This window comes from Budorcas taxicolor, chromosome 11 (assembly GCF_023091745.1).
Source record: "Budorcas taxicolor isolate Tak-1 chromosome 11, Takin1.1, whole genome shotgun sequence".
Lineage (NCBI taxonomy): Eukaryota > Metazoa > Chordata > Mammalia > Artiodactyla > Bovidae > Budorcas > Budorcas taxicolor.
In genome coordinates this window covers 25,717,962-25,738,558 of record NC_068920.1, presented here as the reverse complement: position 1 = coordinate 25,738,558, position 20,597 = coordinate 25,717,962, and the positions used below count along the sequence as shown (strand labels likewise).

The 20,597-nt window shown below is 38.5% G+C and overlaps 1 non-coding gene and 1 pseudogene across 1 annotated transcript; one reads left to right on the top strand and one right to left on the bottom strand.

Annotated features, from left to right (window-relative positions):
* Positions 1-8,267, bottom strand: part of LOC128055478 (placental prolactin-related protein 1-like) — a 46,299-nt pseudogene extending 38,032 nt beyond the window's left edge.
* On the top strand, positions 2,259-2,367 carry LOC128057027 (U6 spliceosomal RNA). The gene has a single exon (XR_008200223.1). It is a non-coding gene; the product is annotated as a U6 spliceosomal RNA (small nuclear RNA).
* Positions 8,268-20,597: the final 12,330 nt, after the last annotated feature.

Here is a 20,597-nt window from a genome sequence, read left to right as displayed (position 1 = left end):
AGTTCAAAACCATCAATTCTTTGGCACTCAGCCTTCTTCACAGTCCAAATCTCACATCCATACATGACCACAGGAAAAACCATAGCCTTGACTAGACGGACCTTATTCAGCAAAGTAATGTCCCTGCTTTTGAATATGCTATTTAGGTTGGTCATAACTTTTCTTCCAAGGAGTAACAGTCTTTTAAGTTCATGGCTGCAGTCACCATCTGCAGTGATTTTGGAGCCCCCCAAAATAGAGTCTGACAGTGTTTCCACTGTTTCCCCATCTATTTCCCATGAAGTGATGGGACCCGATGCCATGATCTTCGTTTTCTGAATGTTGAGCTTTAAGCCAACTTTTTCACTCTCCTCTTTCACTTTCATCAAGAGGCTTTTTAGCTCCTCTTCACATTCTGCCATTAAGGTGATGTCATCTGCATATCTGAGGTTATTGATATTTCTCCCAGCAATCTTGATTCCAGCTTGTGTTTCTTCCAGTCCAGCGTTTTTCATGATGTACTCTGCATAGAAGTTAAATAAGCAGGGTGACAATATACAACCTTGATGTCCTCCTTTTCCTATTTGGAACCAGTCTGTTGTTCCATGTGCAGTTCTAACTGTTGCTTCCTGACCTGCATACAGATTTCTCAAGAGGCAGGTTAGGTGGTCTGGTATTCCCATCTCTTTCAGAATTTTCCACAGTTTATTGTGATCCACACAGTCAAAGGCTTTGGCATAGTCCATAAAGCAGAAATAGATGTTTTTCTGGAACTTTCTTGCTTTTTCCATGATCCAGCAGATGTTGGTAATTTGATCTCTGTTTCCTCTGCCTTTTCTAAAACCAGCTTGAACATCAGGAAGTTCACGGCTCACATATTGCTGAAGCCTGGCTTGGAGGATTTTGAGCATTACTTTACTAGCATGTAAGATGAGTGCAATTGTGCGGTAGTTTGAGCATTCTTTGGCATTGCCTTTCTTTGGTATTGGAATGAAAACTGACCGTCTTCCATCCTGTGGCCACTGCTGAGTTTTCTGAATTTGTTGGCATATTGAGCACAGCATTTTCACAGCAAAATTAGGTGATGAAAATAAAAGAAGTGGTTCTCAAAAAGGAGACATATAAGGTGGAGAAATTTGGGACTATTTCTTTGATCAAACAAAGAGCTTATTGTGACAGGCAAGGAGGATAATAGTTTGTATAACATAGATGTATTTGTGCGTATATCTTTCTGTGCATGTATACATGTGTTATGCATAAATATATGCTTAATTCCTTCTTGGAACTTTGGACCTTATAAAATTTGACTTTATTGGAGGTGATAAATACAGCAGAAATGCTGGACTGGAAGAAACAAAAGCTGGATTCAAGATTGCCAGGAGAAATATCTATAATCTCAGATATGCAGATGACACCACCCTTATGGCAGAAAGTGAAAAGGAACGAAAAAGCCTCTTGACGAAAGTGAAAGAGGAGAGTGAAAAAGTTAGCTTAAAGCTCAACATTCAGAAAACGAAGATCATGGCATCGGGTCCCATCACTTCATGGGAAATAGATGGGGAAACAGTGGAAACAGTGTCAGACTTTATATTTTTGGGCTCCAAAATCACTGCAGATGGTGACTGCAGCCATGAAATTAAAAGACTTCTTGGAAAAAACGTTATGACCAACCTAGATATCATATTCAAAAGCAGAGACATTACTTTGCCGACTAAGGTCTGTCTAGTCAGGGCTATGGTTTTTCCAGTGGTCATGTATGAATGTGAGAGTTGAACTGTGAAGAAGGCTAAGCGCCGAAGAATTGATACTTTTGAACTGTGGTGTGGAGAAGACTCTTGAGAGTCCCTTGGACTGCAAGGCGCTCCAACCAGTCCATTCTGAAGGAGATCAGCCCTGGGATTTCTTTGGATGGAATGATGCTTAAGCTGAAACTCCAGTACTTTGGCCACCTGATGTGAAGGGTTGACTCATTGGAAAAGACTCTGATGCTGGGAGGGATTGAGGGCAGACGGAGAAGGGGACGACAGAGGATGAGATGGCTGGATGGCATCACTGACTCGATGGACGTGAGTCTGAGTGAACTCCGGGATTTGGTGCTGGACAGGGAGGTCCAGCGTGCTGCAATTCACGGGGTCGCAAAGAGTCAGACACCACTGAGGGACTAAACTGAACTGAACTGAACTGAAATATAGCAGAATATCCTAATTCCTAATGTAATTGATCATTTATTGGTAGATGACTAACTATATGATTATTTTTTCTGTTAAATTGTTATTCTTGTGTTTGCTTTGGTAGCACATATATTAAAAAATTGGAATAATACTGAGAAGATTAACATGGTCTCTGCCCAAGGATGATGCTCAAATTTGTGAAGTCTTCCATATTTTTCTCTAACAGCTTCAAGGGTTGTGATGGAAAGGAAGGTGGCAAGGAGGTTCAAGAGCGGGGGACATAGGTATACCTATGGCTGATTCATGTTGATGTTTGGCTGAAAGCAGTACAGTATTGTAAAGCAATTCCCCTTCAATTAAACATCAATAAATTCAATTTTAAAAACTGTTATTGTGGATCATATAACAGGTTCAGATATCCACTGTATGACTAATGAGGATCTGACTGGAAACTGATGGTGTCAATTATCTTTGGTTAATGATTCATTAACTTTATAGTTGAATGAGAAAAATAAACTAACAAACACTACTGTCTGTGATTCAGTGCCATAGCAAGCTATAATTCTTGTCTGTGTTCACTTTTAGGTGGTACAGTGCCCAAACTTTGAAACTGAGACTGTTTCCAGAAGTGCATAGTCTTGAGTCCTGCCCAGAGTGTTTGTTCCTGATGCTGGAAGCTTCTGTTTGCTTGTCACTAAGGCCGAAATTTTCTCACCTGAGCATTCGCTGGGTCTATCATGTGCACAAGTCTTTATATTTTGGTTTTCTAATTTGATTCTCTTATTCCTTTAATCAGACTACCAAGTCTCTTTATGATTTATTTTTCAGACCTTCTTGTGCTTTGATCTTTCTGATGCTCATTAGTGTATTTGCTTCCATGTCTACCTCTCTGAGTAATTTTCAGCATCTACATAAACCCTACCCTATTCTCTTACTGTCTGGATTTTGGTGTTTAGCATCAGCATATTTTTATGAACTTCATTTTCCTTCTGGTGTGGTTTCTGGTACACAGTTTAAGCTGGCTGGCTCCCATCTGGCTTGTTCGTGTTGTCTCCAAACAATTAGAGAACTCTGCTTTCTTTCTAGGCAATACTGCCCCTTGTTTTGGTAACATTGCTAATTTTCTATGATTTCACTTCCTGCCTCATAAGGTTTGCCTTTCTCAATCTACTGTAACTTGAGTACTGTGTGTCTCTATATTGGTATTACTATTTTATTTTATTGTGTTAATTTTAATTGGAGGCTAATTCCTTTACAACATCTTATTTGTTTTGCCAGACATTGACAGGAACTTGCCATGAGTATACATGTGTTCCCCATCCTGAACATCCCTCTCTTCTCCCTCCCTATCCCATTCTTCTGGGTCATCCCAGGGCACCAGCCCAAAGCATCCTGTATCATGCATCGAACCTGGACTGGAGATTCATTTCGCATGTGATAATATACATGTTTCTATGCCATTCTCCCAAGTCATCCCACCCTCGCCCTCCCCCACGAGTCCAAAAGACTGTTCTATATATCTATCTGTGTCTCTTTTGCCATCTCGCATACAGAGTTTTTGTTACCATCTTTCTAAATTTCATATATATGAATTGTATACTGTATTGATATTCCTGGCTTACTTCACTCTGTATAATAGGCTCGTTTCATCCACCTCATTAGAAATGATTCAAATGTATCATTTTTAATGGCTGAGTAATATTCCATTGTGTATATGTACCACAGTTTTCTTAACCATTCATCTGCTGATGGGCATCTAGGTTGCTTCCATGTCCTGGCTATTATAAACAGTGCCACAGTGAACATTGGGGTACACATGTCTCTTTCAATTCTTGTTCCCTCGCTGTGTATGCCCAGCAGTGGGATTGCTGGGTCATGTGGCAGTTCTATTTCCAGTTTTAAAGGAATCTCCACCCTGTTCTCCTTAATGGCTGTATTACTATTTTAAATAAATATCAACCTAGTATAGCAGAGAATTAAAGGGAATAAAATTACAATAGTATTAGAAATAATACATTCCCCCAAATTATAATCCAGTAATGCTCAGTTTTAAATGACTTTCTATCCATGTATTATTGAGGTCCCCTACTTTTCCTTACTAGGTGTTTCAATTTTGAAATAGAATGTAGAAAACAATGGAGTAGAAATTCTGAAAATCACCTTGGATTTTAGATGCCTCAAGATTAAGTATGTAATTATTAGTTTTTTATAGTTAGTAGGGCTATTCTTAGCACATATAGCTCAGTGTAGGATGATTGCTATTAATGAAGGATATATACTGTGAACTGCAATCACCAACAGGATACAACGCCAGAAAGAAATGGGCTTTTGTTCTGGAAGGAAAAACTTACAGTGTCTCTCATCTACAGTCTACTGGTCAGATTATTCAAAACACTTACTCTTTCTTTGCTCATTTAATAATTTGAGTTGTTTGATTTCTTTTCATACTGAGTTGCATGAGTCCCTTATATATACTTGGATACAAAGCCATTTCCAAATGTGTGATTTGCAAATTTTTTTTTCATTCCATAGGTTTCCATTTCATTTTATGGATGGCTTCTTTTACTATGCAGAAGGTTTTGAGTTTGATGTGGTCTCACTAGTTTATTTTTGCAGTTCTTCCCTTGGCTTTTGATGACTGAGTTGTTTGAGATGCTTGTATTTTGGAAAGCAATCCTTTATTAGTTGCTTTATTTGCTATTATCTTCTGCCATTCTGCCAAAACACACAGACTGGCTGAATGGATATGAAAAAAAGACCCATAAATATGCTGTCTACAAGAGACCCTCTTCAGTCCTAGAGACACATACAGACTGAAAGTGAGAGGACAGAAAGAGATATTCCATGCAAATGGAAATCAAAAGAAAGCCAGATTGGCAATTCTCATATCAGAAAAAATAGACCATAAAATCAAAACTATTAAAAGAGATAAAGAAGGACACTACCAAATGATCAAGGGGTCAGTCCAAGAAAACACATAACAGTTTTAACTATTTATGTACCCAACATAGGAGCACCACAATATATAAGTTAAACACTAACTGACTCAAAACGGGAAATTGATAGTAACACAATAATAGTAGGGCATGTTAACACCACACCTATACCAATGGGCAGATCAACGGAACAGAAAGTTAATAAAGAAACATAAGCATAAGAGGAAATATTAGAGCAAACAGACCTAACTGATATCTTCAGCACATTCCATCCAAATGCAGAATACACTTTCATCTCAAGTGCTCATGGAACATTTTTCTCATCTTTGGTCACAAATCAAACCTCAGTAAATTTAAGGAAATTGAAATTATATTAAGCATTTTCTCTGACCATGAGACTACGAGACTAGATATCGTTTATAGGGGGGAAAAAAAAAAAACTTCAACGAATACAAACACATGGAGATTAAACAACACATTTCTAAATAATAAACAGGTTACTGAAGAAATAAGGCAAATCAAAACTTACCTAGAAACAAAGAACAATGAATATACGATGATCTAAAACCTAGAGGATGCAACAAAAGCAGTTCTAAGAGGGAAGTTTACATTGAATAGACAACCTAAGTTTACATATCTTTAAGTCTTTTCAAATTTCTCTTGTCAATGTCTTCAAGGTTTTGTATAAAATCTTTCAACACGTTGCTTAAGATAATTTCTAAGTGTTTTATCTTTTTTTGATGCAATAGCAAATGGGATTGTTTTCTTTATTCTACTTTCTGATAGTTCATTGTTGATATATAGGTTGGCAACTGAGTTTCATATATTGAAATATAGTAAACATAATGTATGCTACACCTTTAAAGAATAGACATTTTCCCACAAATAAGACATACAGATGATGAAGAGGTATATGACAAGATGCTCAGCATCACTAATAATTAAAGGAAATGCAGATCAAAAGCACTAGAGATATTACTTCATACTTATTTGAATGGCTAGCCCAAAAACGTAAGAAATGACAAATGTTATTGAGGATTTGAAAAAAAAAAAAAAAAGGAGTTCTTATGCACTGTTGGTAGGGATGTATACCGGTGAAACTCCCAAAGAAACATACTGTGGAGGTTCCTCAAGAAATTTAGAAGAGAACTGTTATGTGATGCATGATCCCACTTCTGGATATATACTCAAAGGAAATGAAATCATTGTGTCAAAGAGGGATTCACAGTAGCCTTGGTATATGAACAACCTGAGTATCTTTCAACACATGAATGGATTAAAACAATGTGATGTGACATATATAGGTAAGTATTATTCAGCATTTAGAAAAAGAAAGAAATCCTTCCATTTGTGGCAACATGGATGAAACTGGAGGGCATTACCCTAAATAAGCTAAGTGAGAGAAAGACAAAAACCATATGATCTCAATTATAAGGAATCTCAAAGAAATAATCTCTGAGAGAGTGGACATCATTGAATGGCATACCAACTCAACGGTATGAGTTTGAGTAAGCTCTGGGAGTTGGGGATGGACAGGGAAGCCTGGCGTGCAGTCTATGGGGTCGCAAAGATTCAGACACCACTGAATGACTGACTCAACTGAAGAGAGTGGAGCTTACCTGTGTTCTCCTCAAAAAGCAAAAGTTAAACATGTGTGGTGATGACAGTGTTACTTAATAGAAAGGGAAACTCATTCCTAATACATGCACAAATGGGGGTGGACAAGATGACGGAGGGGTAGGTGGAAGTGGAGTACACCTCTCTCCACCAATGCATCAAGAAGGTCTAAAGATGCAGCAGTTCTCACAGAAGACCAGGTGAACACTGGCAGGACCCCCTGACTACTGGGAAGGAATATCCAGATCCATACAGAACTCGGTAGGACAAAGGAAAGAAGGAACAAGGAGGAAGGGGAAAGAAGGAGCAGAGCAAGTGGGACCAGCTTGCACCTGGGGGAGAAGGAGCTGAAGCACAGGGGAGAGATCCCCACATCCATGGCCATCCACTGGGATGGGGGAGGCATTTGAAGCTTTGGGGGAGTGAACTCACTAATCTGTGACAGTCTGAACAGAGTGAGAACCACATAGACAAGCCATGCTGCATCTTTCATACCTTGGACAGGCTTGTAAGTCCACTGGTGTCCACGGAAGCTGGGAGCTGGAGCCATGGGGATTGTGGAATGATCCCAGGTTGAGGACTCCTGTTGACTGTGGGGAGTCAGCCAGATGGGATGGTGCCGGGGTCCAGCCTCAGCACAGTCCATGGATATCCTCAGGATGAAAGATATCAGAAAGATAGAGAAAGAGATAAGGAAAGAATGACATGGGGTGACCAAGCTTCAGTGAGTGAGGCCCCTTACTTTATTTTCAGAGAGGGCTTTTATACCCTGAGTTGTACATTGAGCAAAGTGAAAAATGCAGAGTCAACTCAGCATTCCATCAGTATTAACTTTTATCGATACCAGGTTCCTTCCTGAGTCTTATTTTTTTTGTACATTATCTTCTGGCCTGGAGGCCTGTTGATATTTTATGATCTCTTTTTGATAAAGGTTGGTCAGCCAGAACAATAATTTTCCCTTAAAGTGTTTCTTCTTAAATTCTTAGCCTGCATCACCCTTAAAGTACAGAGTTACATTTTCATGGAGCAAAGATTCAGCGGGTTACAGCAAAGAAAGAACTTATTAACTCAAAGTCTAATGTTGCTAATGCTAAAGCTACTGCTTGTTATTTCTACATCCTGACTATATGCACTCCCAGGAACATAATGGATAAGGGATGTGAGAACTTGGCAGCAAGCATTGGCTCAACAACGTTGCAAGAGTCTGAATAAACCTGCCAAGTAAGCTAGAATGCTAACAGGGGGTTTGAATTGAAACACTCTTATCTTGTCCAGGAGACTTATTAACTAAAGCCCTAAGTTAATTCTTTCCAGAGAAAGGTAGTCGGGGACAGCCCCCTGTTAATGTCAGAAGAGTTGGTGAAAGACATAAAATAGTAAGACAGACAGATTCTGGTTTGGGGGCAGATGCTTGAGAAGGGGGGCCCCTCAAGGCCTGATCTCCCCTTTGCCCATCAGGCCTCTTCCTCATGACCTCTGCCTTGGGTGGGATTCTCCACACTGGCTCCCAGCAGGATGGGATGGTGGAAATCTGCTGCATGGAATGCTTCTTAATGAAAGCCATGAGGCCATACAAGTAGGGTTCTCCTGCCGTGGAATAGCTATCTCTTTCTCCATGCTGGTACCTGTAGGGTGAGCAATAGAGAAATACTTAAGTGAGGGTGGTCCTTGAGTGGCTGATGCACTAACAATGGAGAATTTTAAATGTCTATATACCCTACCCAGTACTTTGGCCACCTCATGTGAAGAGTTGACTCATGAGACGACCGAGGATGAGATGGCTGGATGGCATCATGGACTCGATGGATGTGAGTCTGAGTGAATTCCGGGAGATGGTGGTGGACAGGGAGGCCTGGTGTGCTGTGATTCATGGGGTCGCAAAGAGTCGGACACGACTGAGCAACTGAACTGAACTGAACCCTATTCTCTGTCTAAATTCTGGGTTTTAGCATCATAATGTTTTTATGAACTTAAATTTCTTCTGGCAGAGTTTCTGGTTTAAAATTAAGCTAATTCCTCACAACTGGCTTATTCTTGGTGTTTCAAGAAACTTTGAGAACCTTCCTTCCTCTCACTGCAAAACTGCCCTTTCCTTTACTACCATTGCTGACTTCCCATACTTTGACTTCTTGCCTAATATATTCTATGTCTTTCTCTATTCACTATAACTTTAGAAGTATGTGTCCCTGTGTTGGTAATAATATTTATAATAAATAATTAACCTGATGCTGTAGAGAACCAAAAGGACTACAGTTACAAGAGTAGTAATAAATTACCCCCGAATTATAATCCATTAATGCTCCCATTTAAAACTGATTTTCTATCTATATATTATTGAGGTCTCTTAACTGATTTTCCTTACTAGATGGCTCAATTTTGAAATGAAAATATAGAAAACAATGGATGGTAAACTCTGGAAATTATCTTCCTTTTGATACGCCTCATTGGTAAGTATGCAAATATTAGTTTCTGGTTTTTTTCACCACTCTCCCTGCCCCCAGTGGGTTGTTCTTAGTACATATTACAGCTCACTGAGGGGTGATTGCTATTGACTGGAGAATGTACACTGTGAACTGTAATTGTCAAACAAGTGAGTGGAGATGAATAAATTAATGCCAGGAAGGAACATGTTTTTGTTGTTCTAGAAGGAAAACCTTGCCGTGTCTCTCATCTACAGTCTAATCTTCAGATTCATGAAACTGTTACTTTTCTTATGCTCCAATAAATTTTTTGATTATTTGTGGTATTTTGCCCTTGAGTTGTATGTCTCATGTGTTTTTGGATATTAAGCCCTTATCAAATATATGATTTGAAAATATCTTCTGTCAATCTGTAAATTGCCATTTGATTTTGTTGATGTTCCTTTCTTTGGAGTTTGATGTGGTCCCACTAGTTTGTTTTTGGAGTTGTTGCCTTTGCTTTTGGTGTGAAACCCAAAAACTCATTGCAAAGACTGATGGCAAGATTACCACAATGTTTTCTTCTAGAGGTTTAATTGCTTAAAGTCTTATATTCAACTTTTAATCCCTTTTTAGTTCATTTTTGTGCATGGTAAAAGATGGGTAGGGTTTCATTTTTTCATAGGACTATCCAGTTTTTCCAGTGCCATTTTTAACAAGCTTGTCCTTTCCCCACTGGATATTCTTGGCTCCTTGTTCATAAGCTAACCGACAATATATGGGTGTGCATTTCTTTCTGGCTTCGTTGTTCTGCTCTGTTGACCTATGTGTCTATTTTCGTGCCAGAAGCAAATCATTCTGTTTTGATTACTATAGCTTTCTAACACAGTTTGAAATCAGCAACCCTAGTGTCGGAATTTGTTCTTCTTTCCCAGGATCATTTTCACTCTTTGGTTTTTTGTGATTTAATACAGCAGAATAGACCAAGAAGAAATGGAAAAGGTACACAGAAGAATTATACAAAAAATATATTAATGACCCATATAATCACAATGGTGTAGTTTCTCACTCAGAGCCAGACATTCTGCAATGTGAAGTCAAGTGGGTCTTAAGAAGCACTTCTGCCCATAAAGCTATTGGAGGTGATAGAATTCCAGCAAAGCTATTTAAAATCCTCAAAGATGATGGTATTAAAGAGCTCCACTCAATATGTTAGAAAATTTCGAAAAGCTATCAGGGCCCAGATGACAGGAAGAGGTCAATCCTCATCCCAATTCCCAAGAAGGGCAGTACTAAAGAATGTTGAAGCCACTAAACAGTTGTACTCATCTCCCATGCCAGCAAGGTTATGCTCAATTCCTCCAAGTTAGGCTTCAGCATTAAGTGAACCTAGAATTTCCAGATGTTCAAGCTGGGTTTAGCAAAGGCAGAAGAATCAGAGATCAAATTGGCAACATTCTCTAGAACATAGAGAAAGTAAGGGAATCCCAGAAAATCATCTGCTTCATTGATCTCACCAAACTGTGTGGATCACAACAAAGTGGAAAATTCTTGAGGAGGTGGGCACACCAGACCAACCTTACCTGTCTTCTGAGAAACCTGTGTGCAGTTCAAAAAGCAGCAGTTAGAAGCAGACGAAGAAAAATAAACTGGTTCAAAATTAGTGAAGAAGTCTGTCAAGGCTGAATATTGTCACCCTGTTGATTTAAGTTATATACAGTGCATGTCATGTGAAATGTTGGACTGGATGAGTCCTAAAAGCTACAATCAAGACTGCTGGGAGAAATATCAACAACCTCAGATATGTGAATGATACCACTCTAATGGCAGAAAGTGAAGAGGAACTAAAGAGCCTCTTGATATGGATGAAAATGGAGAGTGAAAAAGCTGGCTTAAAACTCAATATCAAAAAATCTAAGATGATGGCATCTGGTGCCATCACTTACATGCAAATAGAAGTGGAAAAGGTGGAAGCAGTGACAGATTTCCTCTTCTTGGAATCTAAAATCACTGTGGATTATGACTGCAGCCATGAAATTAGACGATGATTGCTTCTTGGCAGGAAAGCTATGACAAACCTAGACAGCGTGTTAAAAGCAAAAACATCACTTTGCCGACAGAGGTCTGTATAGTCAAGGCTATGCTCTTTCCAGTAGTCATGTATGCATGTATGAGTGGACAGACAATAAAGAAGGCAGATTGCAGAAGAACTGATGTTTTCCCAACTCTGGTACTGTAAAAGACTCGAGAGTCCCTTGGACAGCAAGGAGATCAACCGATCAACCTTAAAGGAAATCAACCCCAAATACTCTTCTGAAGGACTGATGCTAAAGCTGAAGCTCCAATACTTTGGCCACCTAATGTGAATAGCTGACACATTGAAAAAGACCCTGATGCTGGGAAAGATTGAAGACATAAGAAAAAGAGGCTGAGAGAGGACGAGATTGTTGGATGGCATCACCAATTCAATGGACATGAACTTGGGCAAATTCTAGGAGATGGTAAAGGACAGGGAAGTCTGGCATGTTGAAGGCTGTGGAGTCACAAAGAGTCAGACATGACCTGGCAACTGAAAGAGAACAACAGTTTTATACAAGTTGTAGAATTTTTTATTTCTGTTTTGTGAAAAATGCCTTGGAATTTTGAAAGAGACTGCAGTGAATATGTAGATAGTTTTGGGTAGTATGGATGTATTAACAATATTAATTCTTCCAGTCAATAAATATGAAATACGTTTCCTTTTGTGTCTTTTAAACATTTGTTTCATGAGTGTCTTGAATGTTTTCATACATTGTTCTTTAAAAACCTTGCTTAAATTTATTTCTAAGTATTTTATTTTGGGGGTGCAATTGTAAACATAATTATTTGTATTTCTGTAATTTGTTTTGGTGTATGGATAGTTAACTGAGTTTTGTATATTCAAACACAGTTTACAAAAGGCATGCTATTTTTTTTTACAGAACAGACAATCCCCTCTCCCCAATAAAACATACAGAATGCCCAAGTAGTATATGACAAGTTGCTCAACATCACTATCAAGGAAGTGCAACATATACCACCTCATTCCTGTTTAAATGGCTTTTACCAAAAAGTAAGAAATAAGTGTGATTGAGGATGTGTAGAAAATGGAGGTCTTAATGGATTATTGATTGGAATGTATATTGGTGCAACTCCCATGGAATAGCTTCTGGAAGTTTCACAAAGAACTGTTATGTAGACATTAATCCCACTTCTGGATATATATTTATTTCTGAATATACATTCAAAGGAAATGAAATAATTATCTCAAAGAGAAATCTGTACTCCCTTATTCATTATATCAATATTGACAGTAGCCTGTTGCTGCTGCTAAGTTGCTTCAGTCGTGTCCGACTCTTTGCGACCCCATAGACGGCAGCCCACCAGGCTCCCCCATCCATGGGATTCTCCAGGCAAGAACTCTGGCATGGGTTACCATTTCCTTCTCCCATGCATGAAAGTGAAAAGTGAAAGTGAAGACGCTCAGTCGTGTCTGATTCTAGTGACCCCATGCTGCAGCCTACCAGGCTCCTCATCCATGAGATTTTCCAGGCAAGATACTGGAGTGGGTTGCCATTTCCTTCTCCATCACAGAATTCTAAAAACAACCTTTTATAGGACAATCTAAGTATCTGTCAGCAGGCGAAGAGATTAAAATAATGTGATGTGATATATATATTGTATATATATATATATATATATATATATGAATTTTATTTGGCCATTAATAAAGAAGCAAATTCTTCCATTTGTGGCAGCATGGATGAAATTGGAGGGGCTTATGCTAAGTTAAATAAGTTAAAGAAAGACAGATACTGTATGACCTCAATTGTAAGGAATCTAAAAAAAAAGTAGAAACAGTGTAGGAAAGTGGTTGCCAGGGCTTGGAGTGGAGGAAATAGGAATGTATTTGTAAAACACATATTTTTATTCACATCTTAACATATGAAAATCACAAGGTTTGAAGATCTAATGTGTAGCATGATGACTATAACTGATAAAATTGTGTTGTACAATTGATGCTGTATAATAGAGTGAAACTTACCTGTGTTCTCTTCAAAAAATAAAAGGTAAACATGTCAGATGACAGGAATGTGACTTATTAATAAACAGGGAAGATCTTTTCTAATACATATGTAACTGAGGGTCAGCACTATGGCAGAGGGGTAGGTGGAAATGGCAAACATACTGGAGTGGGTTGCCATTTCCTCCTCCAGAGGAGCTTCCCGACCTAGGGATTGAACCATCTCCTGTGTCTCCTGCATTGCAGGCAGATTCTTTAGCTGCTGAGCCATCAGGGAAGTCCTAACAAAACTACCATATGTCAGAAATTCTACTATTGGGCATATACCCTGAGAAAACCACAATTCATAAAGACACATGTACCCCAAAATTCATTGCAACAGTGTTTAAATAGCCAGGACATGGAAGCAATCTAGACGTGCTCTGAGAGAGGAATGGATAAAGATGGTGTGGTACACCTATACAAGGGAATTTTAATTAACCTTAAAAGGAAGCGAATTGGGTCACTTGAGCTGAGGTGGATGAACCTACAGCCTGTTATGTAGAGTGAAGTAAGTCAGAAAGAGAAAACCAAATATTGTATATTAATGTATGTATGGAATCTAGAAAAATGGCACTGGTTAACCTATTTTCAGGGCAGGAAGAGAGACACAGACAGAGAAGAGATTTGTGGATACAATGGGGGAAGAAGAGGGCAAGTTGAATTGAGAGAGTAGCGTTGACACTTAGTACATTACCAAATGTAAAATATTAATAGGTAGCTAGTGGGAAGTGGCTGTGTGACACAGGAAGCTTACCCAGTGCTCTGTGACAACCTAGAGAAGTGGGATGGGGTGCATGGTGGGGGGATTCAAGAGGGAGAGGATGCATGTATACTTATGGTTGATTCTCATAGTTGTACAGCAGAAACCAACACATTGTAAAGCAATTATACTCCAATTAAAAGTAAATTAAAAAAGTAATATATACAGCAATTATATGCTAATAAAATGGACAATGTGGAAGAAATGGAAAATTCGTAGAAAAGTACAACTTTCCAAAACTGAACCAGGAAGAAATAGAAAATCTTAACAGATCCATCACAAGCACGGAAATTGAACTGTAATCAGAAATCTTCCAGTACACAAAAGCCCAAGCCCAGACGGCTTCACAGCTGAATTCTACCAAAAATTTGGAGAAGACCTAACACCTATCCTACTCAAACTCTTCCAGAAAATTGCACAGGAACATAAACGTCCAAACTCATTCTATGAGGCCACCATCACTCTAATACCAAAACCTGACAAAGAGGCCACAAAAAAAGAAAACTACAGGCCAATATCACTGATGAACATAGACGCAAAAATCCTTAACAAAATTCTAGCAATCAGAATCCAACAATACATTAAATAGATCATACACCATGACCAAGTGGGTTTTATCCCAGGGATGCAGGGATTCTTCAATATCCTCAAATCAATCAATGTAATTCACCACATTAACAAATTGAAATATAAAAGCCATATGATTATCTCAATAGATGCAGAGAAAGCCTTTGACAAAATTCAACATCCGTTTATGATAAAAACTCTCCAGAAAGCAGGAAAAGAAGGAACATACCTCAACATAATAAAAGCTACATATGACAAACCCACAGCAAACATTATCCTCAATGGTGATAAATTGAAAGCATTTCCCCTAAAGTCAAGAACAAGACAAGGATGCCCACTTTCACTATTATTATTCAACATAGTTGTGGAAGTTTTGGCCACAGCAATCAGAGCAGAAAAAGAAATAAAAGGAATCCAGATTGGAAAAGAAGAAGTAAAATTCTTACTGTTTGCAGATGACATGATCCTCTACATAGAAAACCCTAAAGACTCCACCAGAAAATTACTAGAGCTAGTCAATGAATATAGTAAAGTTTCAGATATAAAATCGACACACAGAAATCCCTTGCAGTCCTATACACTAACAATGAGAAAATAGAAAGAGAAATTAAGGAAACAAGTCCATTCACCATTAAAACGAAAAAAAAAAAATGAAATATTTAGGAATATATCTACCTAAAGAAACTAAAGATCTATATATAGAAAACTATAAAACACTGGTGAAAGAAATCAAAGAGGGCACTAATAGATGGAGAAATATACCATGTTTATGGATCCGAAGAATCAATATAGTGAAAATGAGTATACTAGCCAAAGCAATCTACAGATTCAATGCAATTCCTATCAAGCTACCAGCGGTATTTTTCACAGAGCTAGAACAAATAATTTCACAATTTGTATGGAAATATGAAAAACCTCAAATAGCCAAGGCAATCTTGAGAAAGAAGAATGGAACTGGAGGAATCAACCTGCCTGACTTCAGGCTCTACTACAAAGCCACAGTCATCAAGACAGTATGGTACTGGCACAAAGACAGAAGTATAGATCAATGGAACAAAATAGAAAGCCCAGAGATAAATTCACACACCTATGGGCACCTTATTTTCAACAAAGGATGCAAGAATATACAATGGATTAAAGACAATCTCTAACAATTGGTGCTGGGAAAACTGGTCAACCACTTGTAAAAGAATGAAACTAGAACGCTTTCTAACACCATACAGAAAAATAAACTCAAAATGGATTAAATATCTAAATGTAAGACCAGAAACTATAAAACTCCTAGAGGAGAACATAGGCAAAACACTCTCCGACATAAATCACAGCAGGATCCTCTATGACCCACCTCCCAGAATATTGGAAATAAAAGCAAAAATAAACAAATGGGACCTAATTAAAATTAAAAGCTTCTGCACAACAAAAGAAACTATAACCAAGGTGAAAAGACAGCATTCAGAATGGGAGAAAATAATAGCAAATGAAGCAACTGACAAACAACTAATCTCAAAAATATACAAGCAACTCCTGCAGTTCAATTCCAGAAAAATGTCTCTGATTTTTAATATGCTGTCTAGGTTGGTCATAACTTTCCTTCCAAGGAGTAAGCGTCTTTTAATTTTCAGATTCAGTCAACATCTGCATTGATTTTGGAGCTCAGAAAAATAAAGTCAGCCAATGTTTCCACTATTTCCCCATCTATTTGCCATAAAGTAATGGGACCAGATGCCATGATTTTCGTTTTCTGAATGTTGAGCTTTAAGCCAACTTTTTCACTAGGCCATTTTTTTCAAGTCCATTGCTCTGCTTTTATTATGATTTGTGATTTAAACCCTGAAAAAAAGAAATCTATTGTAGAGTTTGGATTACTTACCAGTAGATGCATTAACAGAATAACAATAGAACTTTAGATGATTACTTAATTGAGCTCAAAATTTTATATATGCATATGAAGAGAGTTATTCACTAATTTCATTCTTGGCCCCTTGTGGTATTCTGAGAACTTTGATTGAAGCTATACATGAAAGAAACTACATTATTATCATAGTTAAACAACTGGTATAATTATGTGTGTACATTCAGAATCTATTAGCCCAGTGGCCATAAAAATGAATATCTTCATGCCCTGGGGAAGAAAATGTTACCATTTCTATTTTTATTTATTTTTATCTCACTGTCATTTAGTTTATATTTTGTGTATATTTTTTAAAGTCATAATATATTAGAATAGCAATGCATATATAATATTTTTACATAATATAATTAGGTCACTGACAGTGTGTTGAAAAATGGAAAATAATTTGGATATTAGATCTCCAGGAATCAGAAAATTATCAAAATTTGCTGCATAAAATGTTACTTAATTTGGGGGAGTTTACCAACAATTTTTATGAAACCAGTTCAACTGAAGAGAGGCAGAATGTTCAGAACATCCATGTTTGCATGAGTCTGCATAGAGCCTCAGAGACGGAAACATTTTTGAAGTTGGGTAGAAGACCAAGAGTCTTGATTGGACAGGGGAAAACTTGAATCTTGAATGCAAGAGAGCATGTTTGCTCCCCTCAGTGTGGTCTAAATTGTTTTTCTTTAAATCATGTCCCTTTCTTCACATTCATTCCTGAAACCCCGTCCTCTGCTTTCCTATTTCTTTTCCCATAGTACAGATCACCTGTTAACACATCATATAATGTACTTGCAAGACTAAAACTTTTTCATAAATATAAATTTATTTATTTTAATTGGAGGTTAATTAGTTTGGATTCATGTTTATTGCAGATTATCTGTCTTCCCCAGGCTGTAATATCATTTCCATGAGAATAAGTGTCTGCCTGCTTAGTTTATTGATGTAGACTAAGCACCTATAAGAGTATCTGAGTCAGGGAGGAATTAAGTCAATGATCAATTGGTTAAATGACAAAAAGCAGAGTACTGGGCAGGCCTATAGGTTTCAAAATTTTGTGGTTTCGATTAGCTGTTGTAAATAAGCTGATCTGCAGTTAATGTTACAAGGTTAAGACACGTTTCTGTTTCATCAGCATAAACATAACCTACATTTGAAGATAAAGTTTTAGACCTAACATGATAGCTAAAATGCACATTTGCAAACAAATATATACAAGTTGATTTGTTTTCTTCATCCAAAATAGAATTACATTCCTTTTCAAAACTTTTCCTTACATAGTTCTGTGTACATATATGTTTATATATATAAGTAAAAATCCATCTAGACAAAGCTATGGTTTTTCCAACAGTCAGTATGGATGTGAGAGCTAGACCATAAGGAAACTGAGCACCGAGGAATTGATGTTTTCGAACTGCACTGTTGGAGAAGACTCTTGAGAGTCCCCTGGACTGCAAGGAGATCAAACCAGTCAATACTAAAGGAAATCAGCCCTGAATATTCATTGAAAGGGCTGGTACTGAAGCCGAAGCTTCAGTGATTTTTCCACCTGATGCAAAAAACTGACTCATTGGAAAAGACTCTGATGATGGGAAAGCTGGATGGCAGGAGGAGAAGGAGATGGAGGATGAGATGGTTGGATGGCATCACCGACTCGATGGACATGAGTTTGAGCAAGGTCCAGGAGATGGTGGAGGATAGGGGAGCCTGATGACTGAACTTAACTGAAGGTATGCATATGTGTTATGTATATAACACAATGATTATATGATCATTATATATAGGTCACATTGACAAGTATTGTATTTCAGTTTCAGGTATCATTATACATAGATCATATTGACATATAATGTTATTTTGGTTTCAGGTGTACAATGTAATTATTTGATATATACTGCAAAAATGATCACTGCAATAAGTCTGGTGAACATCTGTCACTAGAAATAGTTACAATTTCCTTCCTGCGAGTTCTTGACTCACTTTTTCTTTGCTGCTTTTCCTCCTTCTGTCTCTCTCTTCCTTCTCTCATATTCATCCTCCTTTGCCTTCTACCTTTTGATTTCCCATTTACTGTTTACTAGGAATTACTTCTGAAGCCCTAAAGATGCTACAAAACCATCCCAGCAACATCACTGACTTCTTAGGACAGCCAGTCAAGAGACTGGCCCTCACACCAGTTTGTTTGAAGGCTGTTGAACAAGCTGAGCAACCCTAATCCAGTCTCAGTAGAGACTCAATCTATTTGGAGGATTTTATAATTCTGGGACCTACTACGGCATGTTTGTAAGGCCAAATAATTAATGAAAAGGATAGTTACTCTAAAAGGAAGAGAAAATGGTATCTCATTTCTCAGATAAATGTGTTTTTAAATCAAGTATTCTGATCTACTCAGTGTCTATGTGACCAGTTGGACAATTGTCCAAAATCCCTAGGCGGGGGACAGATGCACACCAGTATTTCTGCCATTCAATTGTTTAGAGTTTTATGACACATGGGTTTCCTGTGTGTCAGCTAGTAGGCAGCTGACTGCAGGCTGCTTAATATTCTCCAGATGATGCTTGCAGAGTGAGGGAAACAGAGAGGCTTTGGTGACCACTGCAGGTGGGGAGCTGTGGGTTCCAGAACATTTCCCCTGATTAAAAAGGAAACTATGACATTGGGGATCCCCAACTTGTGGATGTCCTGGAAAATCAAAAGGATAACCCTCAAGGGAAACAGTTGTCAGTCAGGGGGAATTTCAGACCAGTCCATCTGGACCAAGAGAAGGCTATTCCCATCTCGTTACCATCTACCCTGTTCCAACATGGCCCAAGGAATGAAGATCCAGGAAGGGAGAGAGAAGGAACCTTGCAGAAATGGACACATCTGCACTTCCTGGTAGGTCCCCTGGGCCTCAGCAGGGGAGAGGGAAACATTGAATAGGCTGAATATGAGAAGGAGCTGACACTTGACTGACCTGGACTTGGGAAACCCAGAGTGATGGAATGTATGGAATGGCTGCAAGGTGATGCAGGAGATGAGGATGCAGTGGAGTGTGGGTGACGACAGCCCCTGGAGGAGGATGAGCCAGTTCACCTTTGTATCTGCCATGGTCTCAAACTTTGTGTCCCCCAGAAGTTTCATATTATGAAATCCTGATTCCCATGGTTATGGTAACCCTAGGTGGGGCCTTAGTGAAGTGATGGAGTTATAAGGATGAAGCCTCTTCAATAAGATGAGTGCTTTTATATATAAGAGACACACAGAGCTCCCGAGCCCTCCCCTCCCGTGTGAGGATACAGTAAGAAGTATATGACCAGTAAGGATCCTTCATGACCATGCTGTGGAAATCCATTTCCATTGTTTTTAAGCCTGTGTTATTGCAACCCAGAAGGACTAAGACAGCATCCTAACAATCTTTAGACAGTTCAGTAAACCTCATGCTATTTATACGAAGGGGTGAAGCACTTATATTGTCTGATGTAACATTGTGATAGTTGCCTGAGAGTTCATGGCTGGCTTTCATAAAGAATCTTGAGAATTCTCTTGGTAGTATGACCAGAACGATGAACAATTGTCTAATTCTTTGATTCTAATAACTTGACCAGAATAATTGACTGTGATTCTGAAGTAATATCTTAATGGTCTTCTCTGTAATGCCAGCTTCTGCTGCTGCTGCTGCTGCTGCTGCTGCTAAGTCGCTTCAGTCGTGTCCGACTCTGTGCGACCCCATAAACTGAAGCCACCAGGCTCCCCCATCCCTGGGATTCTCCAGGCAAGAACACTGGAGTGGGTTGCCATTTCCTTCTACAATGCATGAAAGTGAAAAGTGAAAGGGAAGTCGCTCAGTCATGTCTGACTCTTAGCGACCCCATGGACTACAGCCTACCAGGCTCCTCTGTCCATGGGATTTTCTAGGCAAGAGTACTGGAGTGGAGTGCCAGCTTCTGCTACTTGTGACTAATTTTAATAGAGCTTCATTCTCTCAAATGTAGGGGTGGATTTTCTTTTGATTTTCTATTAAATGAAGATAAGAAATGTTAACAAATTGGCCTCTTAGGTTTTGACATCTGTACAGAGTCTGTGTTTATTTTTTTTAAAGGAGACCAATTTCACAGAGCATACATTAAAAAGCTATAAGTTCAAAAAAGCTTGCTATGGGATACATCATCATGACCACCTCAGAGCCGGATGGGATGGATGTGGAT